Source organism: Protopterus annectens, chromosome 3.part1, assembly GCF_019279795.1.
Source record: "Protopterus annectens isolate FY-2018-M chromosome 3.part1, PAN1.0, whole genome shotgun sequence".
Lineage (NCBI taxonomy): Eukaryota > Metazoa > Chordata > Ceratodontiformes > Protopteridae > Protopterus > Protopterus annectens.
The window spans coordinates 957,340,699-957,360,970 of NC_056732.1; positions in this window are offsets into that span (position 1 = coordinate 957,340,699).

Sequence of the window (20,272 nt, forward strand, 5' to 3'; positions counted from 1 at the left end):
TTACTAACCAGTCTGTTTTTATTTACATCTTTATAACAAAGATATTGTTTGAGATTCTTTTCTCTCTTATAATTAAACCAAGGTTATTCCCCTACTATATTATTAATTTCTTGATTTGATGTCAAAATAGTCCAATTTTTCCTAATAATTCTTTGTATTGTATCAGTATGCCTATTATACTTCATTAGATAACTAATTATTCTCCTATTTCTATTCCTTACTGGCTCTACATTTAAAGCACCACTATTTTCTCTTACAAGGCATGATTTAGCTACACTAGCTCTCGACTGACAGACTTCATTCTTAAATTCTTCTATAATACTATGATTATAGCCTCTACTCTTAAAGTCCGAGGCCATCCCTTCCATTTCACTAATAAACATCATATCCTTAGTACTCAAACTACTTAGCTCTCAAAAACTGACTCTTAACAATGCTTCTAAAAATATGCATAAGATGCATACTTTCTGAATGGACATATTTCACTGTTTGTACCTTTTTCCTATGGATAACAGTATTAAAAATGTTATTATCCTTTGAAGCAATGACATTCAAAAAACTGAAACTATCCATGGACGAATTAACATCAAACAATAGAAAATTAGTTGTAGAATGCAGGTATTAAATACAGTGTTTAGTTCATCACAATTACCTTTCCATAGCACAAATACGTCATCTACAAAATGTTTGTAAAACAACATATCAGCATTTCTAAATGACTTATCATGTTCTACGTATATATGTTTTTCTTCCCATCTAGCTAAGACAATGTCAGCATAGGTATTTGTGACGGGCATACCCATCATTACACCTTGTTGCTGATGATGACAGCTGTTATTAAAGCTAAACACATTGTTTTCAAGAGCACATTCTAACATAGAGCATAGAAGTTCAATCTCGGATGTACAAAATTCACTGTGTAAATTTAAATATTCCTTAACTATTTTTTTTATATAAGGGCATTTTAAATGATTTATCTAAAGGCACTTCAATTGAATAGAGGATTTGGTGGGCCATGGTAAGTTGTTTGAAAATAATTTGGTTTGGTAATTCTAGTCAGGATAGCTTTCTAAGGGTTTGACAGTGATGGGATCTAAATGGTGAATCAGTAGAAATGTTGCTATTTTGTTGTAACAGTTAATTTAAGTCTCCTTTATTTAGATTGGTTAGGACAGGGAAGGCATACAAAAGAGTGGAGAGAAGGTGGATTCTTGCAATGGTAACTTTACTTTTAGATGTTAGGTAATTTTTGCATCTATAGAAGGTTCCTAGCTTTTTGTGCACCTTTATGATAGTTTGTGCTATATGCTTGTCGAATTTCATATTGTGGTCTATGATTACTCCTAGAAGTTTAGTATGGGTCATGGGTGTGATAGGGGTATTGTCAAAGGATGTAATTTGAAAAGATGGAATAGATTCACTAGCCTTAGAGGGAAAGAACAACATTACCTGAGTTTTTTTGGGTTAAGTATTAGTTGTGAGTCTTAAAACCATTTTTCTATTTCTGAAAAGGATTGTTGGGCAATTTGCTGTAATATGGAAAGTGTAAAATCTGTAAATATATAACAAAAAGTTTTTTAAAAAAATTAGTGGACACAATTTTCAGGTGAAAGGTCATTTTTGCTGTGACACTGAAGGCATTGCTTATGCCCTCAGTTGTCCCTGCACTAAGTTTTATACTGGAGAAACAAAGAGACTATTTAAGGTGAAGTTTATGGAGCACATAAGAGACATTGCTAGGAATAAGAAAGAGAGCTCTATAGCAGAACATTTCTGTAAGATACATGAAGGGAGAAGTGAAGGTTTAGTGGGAACTGTTATGGAAAAAAATAAATGTGTCATTATATGATTCTGAAAGTTTAAAAAGCAGGTTACTTTTTAAGGAGTCTGTTTATATTTTAAAGTTTGATACTTTAGCGCCTAGAGGGCTTAATATGGAATGCAACTGGAGATATTTTATTTAATTGTTTTATTGATGTTTAATTAAGATGTAATTAATTAATTATTGGATGTATTTTAGGAAGGTGTTTTTGTGTGTAGAGTTATACTCCTTGAAGGCTTGTGTAGCCAAGATGTCAGAGTTAGAGCAATAGAAATAAATCTTTTTTTTTTTGGTTTACTGGCTGGTGGTTTTGCCTTCACCTATCATTCCTTGTGGTTCTGCAATTTGCTGTAATTGCTGGAGTGCTGGGGCAGAGCATATTATGTGGAGTCATCAGAATATTGGATCAGTTTGGCATGGTGGGTAGCTTTGTGTAGGTTGTTAGTTAAAATAGAGAAGAGCAGGGGTCCAAGTATAGACCCTTGAGGGACACCTAAGTTCACAGGGAGAAGGGGGGAATGGGTGTTTTCCCATTTTCAGCTTGTTGATAGTTTGAGAGATAATCTTTGAACCAAAACAGTGTTGAGCAGTGCAGTTTCAGATCTGATAGTGCAATTAGAAGTTTGGAATGGGAAACTGTGTCAAAGGCTTTGGATAAGTCTAAGAATATGGAAGAGACAAGATTACCTATATTATGCTGTTGATTTATGGTGTTGGAGAAACTAATACGAGTGGTAGGGGGTACTGTGGTTTGGGGGAAACCCATGCTGTGTTTCAGGTAGGAGATTATTAGTTAGTAAGTAATTTAGTGTTTGGGATTGAACGCATTTCTCAAGTATTTTGGGGGGGGGGGATAGAATGGCAGTAGGACCGTAGTTAGTAAAGTCAGTTAAGTTTCCACCTTTGTGAATTGGTATGATATGAGAGATTTTCCAGAGGGGTGGTATATGTTGTTTGACTATGGACCTGTTTATTAGTATAGATACAAGATAAGAGATTGCTTTGGCAGCAATCTTACGGTATTCACCTGGGAGTCTATCAGCTGCAAGAGCAGTGAGTTTTAGTTTTGTTAGATGTTTATAAATAGTAGTAGTTGGGACTGGATGTAGGGAGAAACCATTTTGTTTAAGGGTTGGAGTTTGGGTGTAATTATGAGTAGAAGGAGAGGTGGTATTAGGCAGTAGTAAAGTACTCATTAAATTGTGTTGCGATGTCGGAAGTGGAGTTGACAATATTAGGAGGAAGGGTGGAAGTTTTCCCTGGCTAAAGTATTTTATTTTTAGCAGCCAAAAAATTTGGGGATCAGATTTGCGCTTGTTTTGTATATCAGAGTAGTGGTTTTGTTTGTCAATTTTTATTTGTTTTTTTTTTTTTAGATGCATTTCTTAGCTCCTGAAATGTTTACCTATTTAGACTAGTTTTGTTTTGAAGACAAGTTTCCCAAGCTTTATCTCTCTATTTTAGGAGTTGTCAGGTAGTTTTAGTTAGCCAGGGACCATAATTGAACTTTGTTCTTATAGTTCTAGTAGGGACAAGCTGGTTGATTATGTTTAGGAAAGTAGAGTTAAAGTAGTCCACTGCTTTGTCTAGTGGAAGGTGTAGGAGGGGGTGACCAGTTACAGTGGTTTAAAGCAGTAATGAAAAAAATGAAAATTAGCTTAAATTAAATTAATTTATGGCAGTAAGGGGATACAATGTCTGTCCTGAGAAGTTTTCTGTATTGTCTTGGAAGTGTTTTATTGTTTTATGACTTTCATCGTTTGACAAAAATCTAAGGAAAACTCATTGTCTATGCATTTTCACAGGTAGATGGTAAATGCTACCAGCTGCCATCAATGGTTGTTTTGAGCCTGTGAACTAGGAGTCAAATGACAAGAAATAATGTCATTCTGCAAGCTATCACAGCAGTAATATTTGAGATATTAATTTAAGTAGTCTCTTAGAGACAGACAGCATTCTGTATTCTGTCTTGGGCCTGACAAGATCCATTCACCACTTATCTGCTTTGCTCTGATTAAGTAAGTCTAGGGAACAGTATAATTCTCTTACATATAGTCAGGAATATAGCAACACTTAGTTTAGATATTTTTCTTTATTTATTTGAGACTGTCCTGCAATGTTGTCTTAAATATTTCCTGTGATTTTGAACTGTGATGTCACTGTAATTATAGACAGAGTATTTTCTTGTTCCTTTATTATTATTAAATATATTTAAACCTTTCATTGTGGCTGATATTTGTAGAGCTATTTAAGTTCTGAGCGGACTTGCATATTTATTTGGTGATACTGTGTATGCCACTCCTAATAGCCTTGTTCCTGGTCAAACTACCTTTTGTATGTGGCAGTGATAACTAACTTACAGTCTGGGCAGAAGATAGCTGGACAACATGTGTTAACCTTAAAGTAGCTGATAAGTGTGTTCTGGTGTGTGATAACTAACTTACAGTCTGTGTGTGTGTGTGTGTGTGTGTGTGTGTCTGTGTCTGTGTATGTGTGTGTGTGTGTGTGTGTGTGTGTGTGTGTGTGTGTGTGTGTGTGTGTGTGTGTGTGTGTGTGTGTAAAATAAATCTCCAAGAGTGTGTGTGTCAGCTACTTGGGCAGGGACATAAAGCACTGGTTGGACAGAGAGACTGTTGGAGGACTTGGCTTGGAACCCTGGCTAAGGACTCAACTCTATAGCTGTGCCAGTAGGGAGTCTTACTGGGGATCTGGAGAAAGAGAGAGAAACCAGCCCTGGACTGACTGTGGTCTCTGCGTGCTCTTAAGGGAAAATGCACTTGGTGCAGACAGCTGTATCTGGAAATACTGTGTGTGTACTTGTGATCCTTTCAGTGTACATCCCTTGGTGCCAGAGGTAAAGATTGAGGCTCCTTGATTACCTGTCCAGTGGTAGGGCATCACAGCATCTCAACAAAATCATCTATGATCTCCTTCATTTCTCCCATACAGAGGTTACACACAACAGGAGCAAAGAACTAAGTACGTTTGGCACTGTTCACAGCCCCAAATACCCATTGGTATCATTCCCTTATAGCCCTAAATATCCCCTTCATACCACTTCCACTTAAGCCTACTAAACAGATTCCAGAAATTATGGAAATGCATTTTCCTGCAGTCTCAGTAGCCAGCTTGATAAAATTGGGCATCCTGAGACAATGTAGAAATTGTCTCATGTTTATTGACAGTCATCTAATTCTCAAACAATGTATTACAGTATGTAAGAGATGTACTTATACACTGTTTTTGAAGGCAACACGCTTACATAACATGACTGCAATTACCAAGCAAGTTGTCATAAACACAAAACACCACACAATCTGCCATAGACACTAAAGGACAAACACATAGACATTCATATGTTGAGGCCCTTAAAAGTAAGCTACCCAAACCTCAAAGGCCTTTCAAATGCAGAAATCACAGCGACATGGAAAGCACACTACTGCAGCAACACCCACCATGACACAATCAGCCACAGCTCATCGTGCCACATTGTTTAACTCATTACATCCAGATGGCACCTCCAGGTATTACTGTAGTTATATCCTACTGACACTTCTAGGTGTCAAATATTGCTTGTTCATATTTGAATTAATAATTCCAAACCATGCTTCATACAAAGTATTTAAAAAATGTATCTAAAAGCATACACAAAAGTGAACACATCTGTTTTAATGGCTTACGTCTACATGTTCAAAGGTCAAATCTTTGAACCCGCTGCAGCGAACTGTAAACCATGAAATTTCAAAATCGTGAAAACTGAAAGGCCAAATTGCGAAATATCGCTCCCTTTTCGACCTATGGTAGCACTTGTTTCAGCAGTGGTGCATTTGGAAATGTTTAAATTCGATTATTTTATGAGATTTTGGGAATTAGACATTACAGAATTTGCATATCTGGTTTGCAGATGTGTATGCACGACCATTTGACTTTCAAACATGTAAAGGTAAACCATTTTAATATTTGACCTGTATTTAGTGCAGATAGAAATAAATAAATTGTTGTTCCTGTAATACTTGTTTATATTGTCATAAATTTTATGTTTTTCTAAACTTCCAGAACTCCATTGGAGGGAATGAGTTAAGCCCATAAGTACCTCACAGTCCAGTATCATGATCTTAGGAGACTACATTGTGAGGGTACCAATGTTCTGCTCACCAGGCTGAGCAAGGAGAGGGTGACAATCGGTTGCCTATCAGGGGCCACGATCCACCAGATCATGGAAGCTCTCAAGTAAATGATATACAAGTACCAGTATAGCTCAGACATAGTCTACATGGGTGTAAATGACCTAAGATGTACCTCCCTCAACTTTAGGAAGAGAGACATGAAGGAACTCTTGGACCATGTGTCTCAGGCCAGCATGTGCTTAGTATTGACTAGCAGTCTACCTTCTCCAGGTATGATGCCCCAATATGAAAAAAAAACAGATAATTAACTTTAATATCTGGCTTAGTTTTTGGTGTCATTCAAAGGGGTACAATATTTGGCAGAGCAAATCATGCTGCTTCACCAGGGACGGTCTACACTTGCATCCTTTAGGCTTTTAAATATTGACTAAAATCTTGTCCACTCCCATGGTGTCTTTTTGGGCATTACCAACCTGACAAACCATCCAGCATAATTAAATCACCTCAGGATAATCTGAAAGTTATACTGCTCAATGCCAGGAGTCTGAACCAAAAAAAATCCATTCTTTCAAGTTTTCCTCACCCTGGAGAGCACAGATGTCTATGTAATCACTGAGACAGGGTTTAAAGCATGTAACATCATCAATGGTCAGGTTGGAGAATAAAGCTGCTGCCTTCAAAATACAAATAAAGCCTGTGACACCAGCTAGCCCTGGAATTTTCAGAAATTGTTTCAAGGCAAATTTCATACTTTTACGTGACACTATGGCAAAATGTATAGCCCCCCAACCAAGGACACAATTCTGTCTATGACGAGTCACTCCTAAAAACCCTTCACAGTCATTTATACAGCTAGAGAGAAGCAGCAGTACCTATACAAAGTAAGCACAAGACAAAGTCAAAAAACAAGCCACAAAAGAAGGAAGAAAATCATGTCCAAAGTTAGAAAGTGCAATGCCCAGCAAGGTAAAAACGTCCCCATCAAACTAAATAAGCAGCTTAGGGAACAAACCGAGTCAACCACTCATAATACTTAAAAAGCCATTGGACTTGACACTGTACTCACCCTCCGTAAACATCCTTTCAGCCCTAATAATAATCTACGACTTACCCTCCACTTATTCATTACCTAAGCTCTCTCTAGCTTCCAATACCTAGTCTCTCATCTGCCTTTTTAAATCTTAACTGTAAACACCTTACTTAAATATTTTACAGAACGGTGCTTGTTTTTACTTCTTATGTCAAAGCTATATTTTTAAGATATTTTACTGCTTCCATTCAAATGTTTTGTATACATTTTGTACTTTTGCTGCTGATTGCTTCTTGTAAATGATAATTGTATAACTTGTGGAGCTTTTCTCCCTAGGCCTCCACTGATAAAAGGCTACTCAGCTCAGTCGGACAAACCCGATCAACAAATGTAAAATAAATAAATAAATAAATAAATAAACCAAAGAAAGCTAGGAAGTAAAAGTAGCCTCCAATATTAAGGACAATCATAAGGCATTCTTCAGCTATGTCCACAATCCATAAGGCAATATACAATAATGTGCTAAACTAATTGCAAACAGATACACTTATACTGAGACAGAGGACATAGTATATCTAATGGTCAATAAATTCAGCTTCACTTTGACCACACTCTCACACCAAGACACTACTCAATAAATACTCTTATCCATTAGTCCAGAAATTCTCACTAGGGAACAGGTCCTTAAGGCACTCTCCAGGCCAAAAACACTACATCACTAGGGTATGATAATATCCTAGGATGCCTCCTTAATAGCATGAAGCATGACCTATCAAACCCATAAAAATCAGTATTTAACCATAGTCTCCAAACAGGCTTTGTGCTGAATAAATGGAGAAATGTTACTGTTATCACTTTGCACAAGTGCGAGACATCCATCTCATATATAAAGCTATGAAAAGAATAGTTATGAATTTGATAAATGATGATAGAGGAAACTTTAAGACACTGGATACATCTCAGTTTGATTTCATTAAGAGCAGGTCATGGCTATTCCTCCTGTTGGACTTCTTCAAGAGGGTCATCAAATAGTGCATACTGCCTACCTTGACCTGGCCAAGGCATTTGACACCATACCCCTCTTGGTGATTGTAGACAAGCTCACCAAATTAGGTATAAACACCTACATTACCTACTGGATATCCATCTGGGTCACTAATAGGACCCAGGAAGTTAGGATAGGGGAATCCACCTTCACAAAAAGGCCAGTCATTACCAGAGTTCCGCAGGACATTGTGTAAACAGGTATGGGGATGTATATAAACAAAAAACTGGCTTTTGACCAACATGTGTTTAAGGGTAGTAGGGAAATCATTTTATTTTGCTCAGTTTATAAGCAAATGTATAACATCTAGCTCCAAAGAAGTCATTATTCCACTATATTCAACCTAGCTCCAAAGAAGTCATCATTCCACTATATTCAACCCTCATCAAAGCCATCATTAAGTTTAGACCTGCCTTCAGTATATACCTGGCTAAGCACTGGAAACACATGGAATGTTTACACATGTTCCTGACCAAGAGAATACATGGTGTTAATGGTATGTCCTGGGATGATTGCCTCAAAGCCCTACCTCTAAACTTTTTCTCCAGGCTGTTGAGTGGTGCTGTATGTATGGCATACAAGACATCCCAGGATCCTGCTATGATCGACCTCTTGCATATCTGCAAAACAAATATTTTATTTTTTAAATTTTTATTTTGCGTTTACTGGGTTTGATGACTGGATCTAGTCAAAAAAATACTTTTCAGTGACGGCCTGGGGAGAAAAGCTCCGACATATTGCAAACATTTTCAAACACATATTCAGTAATATGCATTAGGAGACATTAAGTTATACACATTAACAATTACATATTCATTTGCTAATAAGATAACTTTCATATGGAATAAAAGTACACTATTACAGTATAAAATATACTTATGCATTAGTACATGTTGAACACTGCGCATTTGAAGAGTTGAAGTAGTGGGTTTGTCATATAGATAAAAGAGCATGAGATTAGTGGTTAGGAATTAAAAAAAAAATGAGGTTGAGGTAAGGTAGGTAGGAGACAAAATGTTAATATTGCAGTTAAGAAGCTGTGTACAAAGCAGGTTCAGTGATATATATATATATATATATATATATATATATAGATATAGATATAGATATAGATATAGATATATATACATGGGACTACTTCTTTTCAATGAATGCACACCCCACCGAATGTTAGAATAGCGAACTCAGTATTTTGAATTTGCAGTTGTCCCAAAGCTTACTTCACCGGAGTTTGGTTGATTGACTAAGTTAACATTTTCCAGTTGTGGGAGACATTGAGGTAAAATTTATGTACTGTTTATGTAGCTGGTCATGCTACTGATTAGTTTTGTGGTATGCTAGATGCTGAGGTAGGTATTGCAATCTTTAAAAAAAGCAGAATTAGTGTAAGAGCATTGGTAGCTTTAATTTGAGATTACACTGTAGTAAGGATTGGGAAATCTGCACTTCTTTTCACTGTAGGAGCTTGCCCCCCTGCATACTGCAAAAATGTGTTTGTTGTTTTGTTTGTTTAATAATCTGTGTTTGCTCATTTTACTTAGAGTTTTATAGTAGAGGTGTATCCAGGTAGGTTTATTATGTAAGAATGTATTGTACGTGTTTTGAGATTGTGAAGAGGAAGTTCACATTGTACCGCTGTGTGATTTTTAAATATTGTATTGTAGGGTATTTTGTAGTATTTTATTTGTTGTTTAAGGTTGGATGCTTTTGAGGAAAGTCAGTTGATGTGTACGTGAAATAGTAGTCTGTGAGTTAACGGCTGAGGTAATTCTGTTCGTACATGTGTTATTTGGTGGTTTAAGGTTCAATGCAGTGTATTTTCGGAGATGTGCATTTTTGCAGTACTGAGTTTGGTATTCTAACATTTGGTGAAGTGTGCATTTGTTGAAAAGAAGCAGACCCATAAATATATATATATATATATATATATATATATATATATATATATATATATATATACACATGACTATCATAAAGGTTATATTAGAAGTATAGAGATGGGGGTGAGCAGTGTCAAAAAACTATGTATATGACTGGGAGATGCTAGTAAATCTAGTCAGGTATTGATAAATACAAGTTGTGGAGCATGGGGATTCTGAATCAAACAGAAATGGTTTGGCAATATGCAGGCAGAAGTTAACAGTTGTGTTTATCCTGGATATATATAGAAGAATAACTACCCAATCTAGAGACTTACAACTTGTTTACAATGTAAACAGAACATGATGAAGGGACTGGTATTTTTCTCGGAGAATACTCATTCTCTGGAACAGGCTTCCCATCCATGTGAGGCAGGGTCTTCCCTGATCCTATTCAAGTCTAACCTTGACCAGTGGATGGGAAATCAGAAATTCACCCCTGGTCTGTTACTTACATCTCTAATGGACAAATGCAGCCTGTAATTGTTTGACCACCCATGCCCTATCATACATAAATCCCTTAAAAGAATATCTAGAGCCCTAACACTTGTTGTATATATTTGTAATGCGTGGCTAAGCTTATAAAGGCCCCTGCAGTCATTAATCCAGTATAGACCTATGAACCTAAGACTGTATAACTGACTATGAATCAACTCTTTGTTTTTTTTTTCCCTTTAGTAATCCACTGACCATCATGTATGCATACCCTAGCCATCCTGTTGATCTTTCTCTTCCCCTGGGGTGTGAATACTATAACTCTTTCATTCCTTGATAGAGAGTAGACCATGAGAGTTGTCACCATTAACACAAATAGGACTGGAGTTTTACACACTATGTTCCCTCCTCCCCTGTTGATGCTCATTGGCATTCAAAGGGTTGGCATGCAATGGACCTTTGTGATTTGCAGTCATGATTCCATGTGATGTGAGCAACTCGCTCACCCCCTGTTGTAGAAGAGAACTTGATGTGATCCCCAGTCTCCATTGGCAATAATGTCATGGAGATTATGACTGTATCCCCAATGGAGATACTGTCATAGAGAGAATGATTCAGGTTGTAAACCAGTTTGCTCTTCCTGTTCTAACTTACAGTTTGAGGTGATTGACTTGCCCCAAAATGTATTGGATCAGCTGGACAGGAAACCAAGAAAAATGTTTCAAGTTTGGCAAATGATATATAAAAATGAGTGTATACCAAGGCTGTATATTCCTCGCCCTGAAGGAGGTATTCGACTCCTTGACATTTACTGCATGTATAGATCTGTAATCATGGGACTGCATACATATCTGCTGACCTCACCAGATCTAAACTTAGTGAAAGTTTTATAACATGAGGAAAAGTAGTATAAGATGGCATCCTTGCTTAGTTTAGCAGAACCATTTCAGTGTAAAGTGGGAATGGTAATCAAACCAGAAGTGGCAAAAGTCAATCAGCAACTAAATGTAAGAATATAAGGAAATCTATCAGATAAAAGGAAAGAAAATTGGAAAGACCATAAATATAAGAGCATGTACAGAGCTCTCCTAGAACAACCTCATATTAACCAAGATTTGATGCAGGAATAGTTAAAAAGAGATGAATTGAAAACAAAAGATGAAAGGTTGATAATAGAGGTCCAAGATAGAGGTCTATATATCTAATTTTCAAAGTTCATTGAACATGTGGGAAAAACAAACAAATGCAGCTTCTGTAAAAGAGAACTGGAAACAGTTATACGTCTTGTTGCTGGGTGTGATACACTCATAGAGGAGAGTCTGTATACTGAAAAGCACACTGATGTGGCAAGACTGCTGCATTGTGGATTGTGCAAACAGTACAATATTGTAGTAGCTGAGAAGTGTTGGAAAAGAACCACAAAGCATTGCAGAGTACGATGAAGTTTATTTCACATAGTATCACCTATTACCAGCAGTTAAAAAAATAGATTAGCTTAAATCAGATATGGTAGTCCATGAAAAAGACAAAAGTAGCACCGATCACTGAAATTACTACAACCAGTGATTATGGTGTCTTACATACAGAGAGAAACAAAGTCATTAAATACCAGGATCTGCAAGCCAAAATGAGGTCAATTTCGAAGAAAGTTACCCAGACAGTACAAATAGTAGTAACAGCAACAGGTCTAATAAAAAAGAATTTGCAGTCATACTTAGATATGCTACCAGTACATGCAACTCCTTATGGATTACAGAAGGATCAATTCTGGACACATTATGAGTGCTGAGAAGAGCACTTTTGGCTAACATCAAAGACAGAAACAATGCTAATTCCATGAACTCTAATTATACCTTGACACAGGAATAGGGACCATTCCCAAAATCCATTTGGAAACCCAAAAGACTCAGAGAAATTAAACTCATTTGTGTATGCCATTAGAACATGTCATTCCTCCACAGGAAGAGGCAAATAGACTTATTCTTCTCCTACTCCATGGTAGTTACACACATTTCTATTTTTCTCTGCAAACAGAGTAAAATAACTATTGCATGTACGCATATTATAGTCAATAAACAAGACTCTAGAAACATAAACAACACCTGGAATCAAGTTGGTGGCCGCAGAGGAGGTGCAACAATTAAACTGTCAAATAAACTGCAGCGGTCTTGCTCTCAGTAGGAAGAATAGTAAATAAAACTCTGACACAGTACTGCATCAGTCATCATGACAGTTTATATAGAACTGCACTAATGAAAAGCAGTAAACTCGCCATGCAAATTGCAGCAACACTGTCACAGTTCTAGTGTAAGTGTTGCAGAGGTGTTCTGCCACAAACTTCCTTGCCTGATTAGCAGGTCGTATTGATGCTTCACACAGATAAATGCATACTGTCTGGATGAACCAGTGTGTGGTAATTGCTCATGCTTGGAAGCAAACACAAATATGGTGACATGGTTTTGCAACTTTTGGATGCTGTCAGCTGGGCTTGGTACTATGAGTGGTAAAACATATCCCAGTTACAGCTGGAGGAAATCAGTTTTAATGTAATGAAAACTACAGGTGACAAAGTGTATTTTGCAGCATGGTATGCTGGAGGTAATTTTTTTCCTTATTTTCTTAAGATTTTATGTTAATGGTGTGTGAGTTAAAATGTGAAGGATCTGTTATCACCCAAACATTCTTTCATGACTGATTCTGTTTAGAAAAAAATATTATTTTAAAATCAGATTCAAATGATATGACAATCGTGGTTTGGGGAATAAATGTGATTCATTTATAAAGTGTGTGGTGGAGGGGAAAAATCTGAGTTTCAGAACTTGAGGACAAACGCAGCTGTTTGTGGTGTGTAATGTAAGCCTAACATGGTCCTCTAGAAACCAGTTGGAATTTAACAGTTTCTCCAATACTGTACACAGAGAGCCCAAGAAGATCAGGAGAGAAATCTTCAAATGTAACATAACAACAAAATACATAGCTACAGGGATCTCACATTCAGGCATATATGTCAGTGGTTCAGCAGGCAGCGCACTTTCCTTTAGTGGATGATTGGAAGGTTGCGGGTTCTATTCTCTGTTCAGGTGATTGGATTCTTTTTTTTCAGACTACTGACATGCTGTTTCATACCTGTGTACCTGAGTTTGCTGTCCTTTGGATGAGGTGATAAACTGAGGTCCCATCTGCTTGAGATGATGGACATAAAACATCTCACAGCACCTATCAAAAAGAGTAGCTGAAGTTCTCTGAAGTCCTGGCCAAGCTTTCCAGAGTAGTATGAAAAATACCTCTGGCCTATCTTGAAAAGTGGACACTTGCTTATAGGCACTAACCCATTTAACATAGGCTAAATAAAAGTAAAATATATAAAATGTTATAGGTGATCTATCATTCATGTGCTGTACTGAAATTTATATCTTCAGAAACATTTTAGAAAAATTCTTAGAAACATTTGTTTAATGAAATGTAAACAGAATGTAAGTAGAAAAAATTTTTTCAACTTTTACAGAAACTAAATGTTTCAGTATAATGACGTTTATGAATTTTAAATATGCATTTCTGCCCGATATATTTGCATAATGAATATTCATTTAATTTAATGTGTGTGTCCTTAAAATGGTATAATTTCTACTCTGACAAAAATATTGCTTTCTGTTATTTACAAGTGATAAAAATTCTAGAAAAGTAGTAGTCATAATTTAAATATTTATTTATTTTTTATTCTTCGGAAAAAATGCTGTATTTTTTAAAATGCGGCCACTGCTATGCACATCATATATGCCTTGACATATTTATTTGTTGCCGTTGTATATTTAAAATTCCAGACTCAGACAGACACACATACATGTGCACACACACACAAAAGTGTCCACATCACTTAGCTGTCCCAGAGTTTAAAGAACATCCCCAGTGTATTGTCTTATTTTTCCCCTGCCTCTCATAATTCATGGATGATTACAGTAAAGCAGCAGTGCTAGACATTAGAGTTTTATTCTACAGAATGTTCCGAAAGAACATTGTGATGCTATACGTGCTGCTCTGATACTATTTAAAAAAGTCTTTCTGGTGTCATTTAATGTTTCTCCTGGCTTTGTCCATAAGTCTCGAGAAAGACTGATCAGATATAGGGCAGCTTCCCTCCCCCATGGCCCCCCTCCCACACACACACACACACACACACACACACACACACACACACACACACACACACACACACACACAATCACCTAAGGCCACTTATCACTCTGCAGCACTCACACATGAAGCTGCACAGATACACACTCATGCACACACTTCCCACCACAACCTGTCCACCTAGTCTCCCCAGCACTTACCTCTAATATGATCTCACCTATTGAAAATAATGGATGAATATGAACTTTTGACTGTGTTCATAACTTGGCCAGTGAGCTAACATATACAGTTGACTGCTTCTTTAATGCACTAGGCTACATAAATGCCTTCCCCCTGGCATTTCTGTGGAAAAGCACATGGCTAATTAGCACAGGTCATTCCCATGGAATGCCTCATAAGCATTTGTGAAAGGCCACAGAGACTTCTCACCATGGTGCTGCACCTCTTTGTTTTACAGCACTGTAGTAGTGATTTATCTGAGTAAGAAATGGCTACCATGAATGGTAAAATGGGCTTACTGCTGAAAGTAACCTTTCTGAACCTCCCCCGATATCTTTCTTTGCATTCAGTGTAATATGTTTCAAACACACTCTAAATTCGAAAAAAAAACCGAAAAGAAAAGTCTTGTAAAATTCTTTACTTATACCACCATTAATCATATTTTGATGAAAAGAATTATTTCTGGGACAATAAATAAATAACAACAAACTAAAAAACACCAGTACCATTATGTGGGAAACAGAAAACACAGTCAAAATAAATAATATAGCTTTTGGATCAATATGTGATGCTTTATGTGGACAGATTTTAAATGTGTTGGACTGAAGTAACTATGTGAGTACATCTAATAACTTCCAAATGCATTGTTCATTATGGAAGTAAAAATAAAGAATGGGATTTTATAAGAAAGTATCTTATTTTGCTAACTAAATATAATGTGCCTTCTACCCTCATGTTCATAAACATATTGTGCAATCCTATTAATGGAACTTGTAATGTGTTGCTTGCATGCAGCTGTGAAAAACATAATTCAAACATATTGAGAACACTGTCTGACAGGGCACACTAATGGTCATGTGACAGAAGTGCCACAGACAAGGTTAATGCCCTGCTGTCCTGCTTGTGTAACCATGTGGCCAATAATAGCACCCATCATGTCATGAACATACTGCAAACAGAGTGCTGGAACTGCATCCAGACCCATCCACATTAATCTAAGAATATTTTCCTCATTTACTGCACTTGCGCTTCATTTATACAGTGAGATCTATTGTTTTTGAAGATTGTTTAATGCATTTAGTTAATTTTGGGGCAAAACCATTCATTGCTGTGTTTATTTGCTTTTCCTAGTCCTGTTTGCCTCCAGATTGCCTTGCAGAAGGGTGAATTAGCCAGAGACTAGTTGTTTGGTAGTTGTTTATGGTTTAATCTGCACTTGAAAGTTACTTTTGCTGTGCTTTTACATTAAGAAATTCCAGGATAATCCATCTTGGTAGAAGGTGTTTACCAAATCTCTTTGAGCTGGGACATGTAGGTGACCTTCATTACATTTTGCCCATGTGAAGAACAGATTTGAGGCAGAGGTACCTATCAACCTGAGTCAGTTTCCCTTGCCCATTTTAATACATACATACATACATACCTGTAGCTATACTTATTCATATAATGTAGCTGTATCTATATCTACCTATATCTATATAGACACACACACGCATACACATATATATATCTATCTATATATATATATATATATATATATATATATATATATATATATATATATATCTATGTGTGTGTGTATATATATATATATATATATATATATATATCTATGTGTGTGTATATATATATATATATATATATATATATATATATATATATATACTATGTGTATATCTATATATATATATATATATATATATATATATACACACACACACACACACACACACACACACACACACACACACACACACACACATAGGTATATCTGTCTATATATATATATATATATATATAAATGTCTGACAGTTCCTGACAGTTCTTACTTGTTTATTTGTTTTAGTGAATTGCTATGTTTAGCATGTGCCACCTTTTTCAATGGTATTGGAAATTATTTTTGGAGTTCATGAGAAAAAAAATGCCTCCATTTGTTCTGTATTGTTTAATAAGACTTTATTTAAGAAATCTTAGTACCATCACAGTTCGTTAATATTTTTGATAATGCATTTTAATCTTGTTATATAAGGGACTCTGTGTCGTGAAATGTACTACTGTGTGACAATATTTTAAATACAAAATTATAATAAAGATAATTCATTTGTAAGGGCAATTCATTTATGAGATGCTGAAAATCTCACAAGAAAATATTAAGCATTACAACCCAATTAATGCATGTTTAAATTGTTAGCAAAAATCAATGGTGATTCATAAATATTGTACACATTTAAATTAATCAGATTTTTTTAACTTTACCATTTCTGAAAGTGTTTTGCCACACTTGTGTTACTTAAATTTTGTAGCACTATATGTAGTGCAGAAAGCAGAGAGTATGATCTCCATTTTAATGGCGAACATTTTTAGTCCACTCCAACAGGGAAATAAAATTAAAAAATAATTCTCTCTAAGCTGATGTCACTGATGGCTAATGGTGGCCTCATCCTCAGTGACATTAACTCAGGAGAAATGTGTCAGGTGTCCATAGACTTTAATAGATATCTGCCGCACATTTAGACACATGCATCCATTGAAGTCTATGGACCCATGCCTAAGATGACATCACAAGGGGAATGCACTCATTTTATTTGGACTGTGGTTTTAATAAAAAGTTTAAGATATTACCAGATGGGAAATTTCAGCATGTTATTCTACTGGCTTAAACCAGCAAATAAGTCAGAATGCCTTGTCAAAATATCATCAATATCATGAACTCTGTCATTTACAAGCATTCACAACATTATTCATATTTTTCAATGTGCTAGACTATCCAGTTTTTATCATATTCTTTGAAAATTGTTTTATGCACGCTAACATTACTTTTAATCTGCTAAATCCTTTGTGATTTGAACCTTTCTTGTTACTGTTTGTACTGTCATTTTCTCATAAATGTGAACACCTTCTTACTGGCTATTTTGCATACTCTTGTTTCTAACCTCTTTTGTACCCCATCTCTGAGGCATCTTCTTGCTGTTATAATGTAGGTAAAAGCTGAGACCATAGATAAGGACTGTATTCAAAGACAGCAAAAATATCACTATAAAATGGGAATGCTGCATTTGTTGTGGTCTTATAGTCACTTTAGAGTATTTTAAAATATATGCATTCTGTTGTTTCCATAATTCTGCAAATCATTCTGTAACAGCATGGTATGAATCCTTTAAATCATGACAAGTACAAACATCGCTCTCGTGTATATTTGGTTGTTTAGAGTGCTTTGTTAAGGACACCGTTTGTAATGTAAATTGCACATTCTCCATACCTTTTGTCATAGTCAAACAAATTCAGCAATACTGACATAATTTTGTGCACAAAGAACATCAGAACAGTGTCCAGACATTTGTTTACTATATGTGACAGATGTTTCTTACAGTATAATGCATTATTTATCAGCATCAAGTTTAGTCCATAGATTTGTACATTGCAACTCTCACAGTATGATGTATTATTCATGTATTTCATGTATAAATGTAACATTCATGTCTTTATTTGGAAACTTTCCAGACGAAAAGTCATCATTAGCAGGAAAAGTGCTGGCATTATCAGTATCTGAAGTGTGTAATAAATTCACTTTATACATCTCAAATATACTTTGCAAACATTTCATTTTTTTTCTATCCCTACTTTATTTAACATAAAAATCTTGAAGCAGACATGTATTTTGACTCTTCTGCATCTTTGTGAAATGGCTATGACCTCCACATAGCTTCAAAAACTATTACTGGTTCTAAAATATATTTTGTTTTCATTCATTCAGCAGAACTGCTTACTGTAGATTTTGGTACATGACAGAACAAAATTTACCAGATGTCATCATGAATGTTATGCAGTTACCACTAATGTTATAGGCTGATAGGTTCGTGGGTATTTACTAAGGTAATGATCACCACCGCCTTTATAGGCCTAGCTATGCAATCCAACTCAATTGTGTTTCCCTGTAACATGTGTGTCTAAATTGATGGGTTATGATAGTTGGGAGTGGTATGATACAGGATTACAACAAAGTTATGCGGGAAGGGGAGTATATTATTTAAGGAATGTTCACTGCTGGCTTCAAGTATATAGGAGACATGGAGTTTATCCTGGGGGTGAATTTACAATTTCCCATTCAATGTTAGTTAGGGAAAGTTTACTATCAGTCTCTGTATATAAGAGACATGGGGTTTAGCACATGGGTGAATTTACAATCTCCCATCCAATGTTCAAGATTGCATTTGAATAAGTTTAGGGCTGGGCTGTACTTCACATGGCGGAGCCTATTCTACAGCATGAGGATCCTTTGAGACACATCTCTTTCCAGCATGTTATGTTTATTTCGCAAGCTAACTTTAAATCCCTGGATCGGGTGATTCTGGTGCTATTTGTTTTATGGCTGTGCAAAAGCTGTATCAGAGCTGAATCTAAGGATGCTTTATATAATAAGTACATATCTCTTTCCATCACCCTGCAGGAGACCAAGTACAGAGACAGGGCTTTAAGGCAGTCTACATAGGACAATATGTTACCCTGGATTCTTTTGGTGAAGAACCTCTGTGGGAATTCCAACAGTTCTGTATGCCTATTCAGGTACATGCCAAATGGGGCACTCTACTCAATGATGCATCTGATAAAGGCCAAGTAGAGTTGTACTATAATTTCCTTGGACTTGGATGTCATACCCTTCCTTATAACATGGGTAACATAGAATGATGTTCTTTCTGCCTTGACTATGTGTTGGTCAAAGGCCAGATTGCCATCTACATATATTCCTAGATCTCTAACAACAGTGTCAGATCTAAAAGGGAGTCTTTTCAATGGAATAATTTAACTGAGTGGACATTTTCCCAAAAAGCATTGTAATGTATTTCCTTGCATTGAGTATTAATCCATGGCTTTGGCATCAGTCATTTGTCTGTGTTAGACCCTGTTGCAGAATGTTGGTGTCATGGGATTAATTTATGATAGCTCCTAATTTGCAGTCATCTGTGAACTTGGTGAGCCAAAGGCCCTTGGCATTAGCCTTGACCTCCAAGAAGTAGATCTCAAACAAGGAGAGGCTCAGCATGGAAATTGTTGGTGCTCCACTGGTGACCTGCCTCCTGGTGGAGGCAGTCTCAGCAATACAGACTTCTTGGGTCCTATCCGTCAGCCAGCTGGCAATCCATTGAGTTATATATGGAGTTATGCCTAGATCTATGAGTTTATCTACAATACCTGAGTGGGGTGTTGTACTGAGTGCCTTAACCAGATCTAAGTAATTGGTATGGAATTTTCCATTGCCTTGGTTACATTCTCAAAGATGTCCACATGTTTAAGTAGTTTAAGTAGGAATGACCTTCCCTTGACAAAACTAAACTTTGATGTGTTCAGTGTCTGTAGGTTGCCAATGTGTTTGTTGATCATTTCCTTGATAATACATTCCATGGCTTTGCATGTTAGACTAGTAAGACTAATGGATCTGTAGTTTCTTGGATTGGTTGATGGTCCACCCTTGTGGAGGGGGATAATCGTTGCCATACTTCATTCACTTGGCATGTAGCCTGTTGTGAGGCTGTAGTTGAAAAGTGA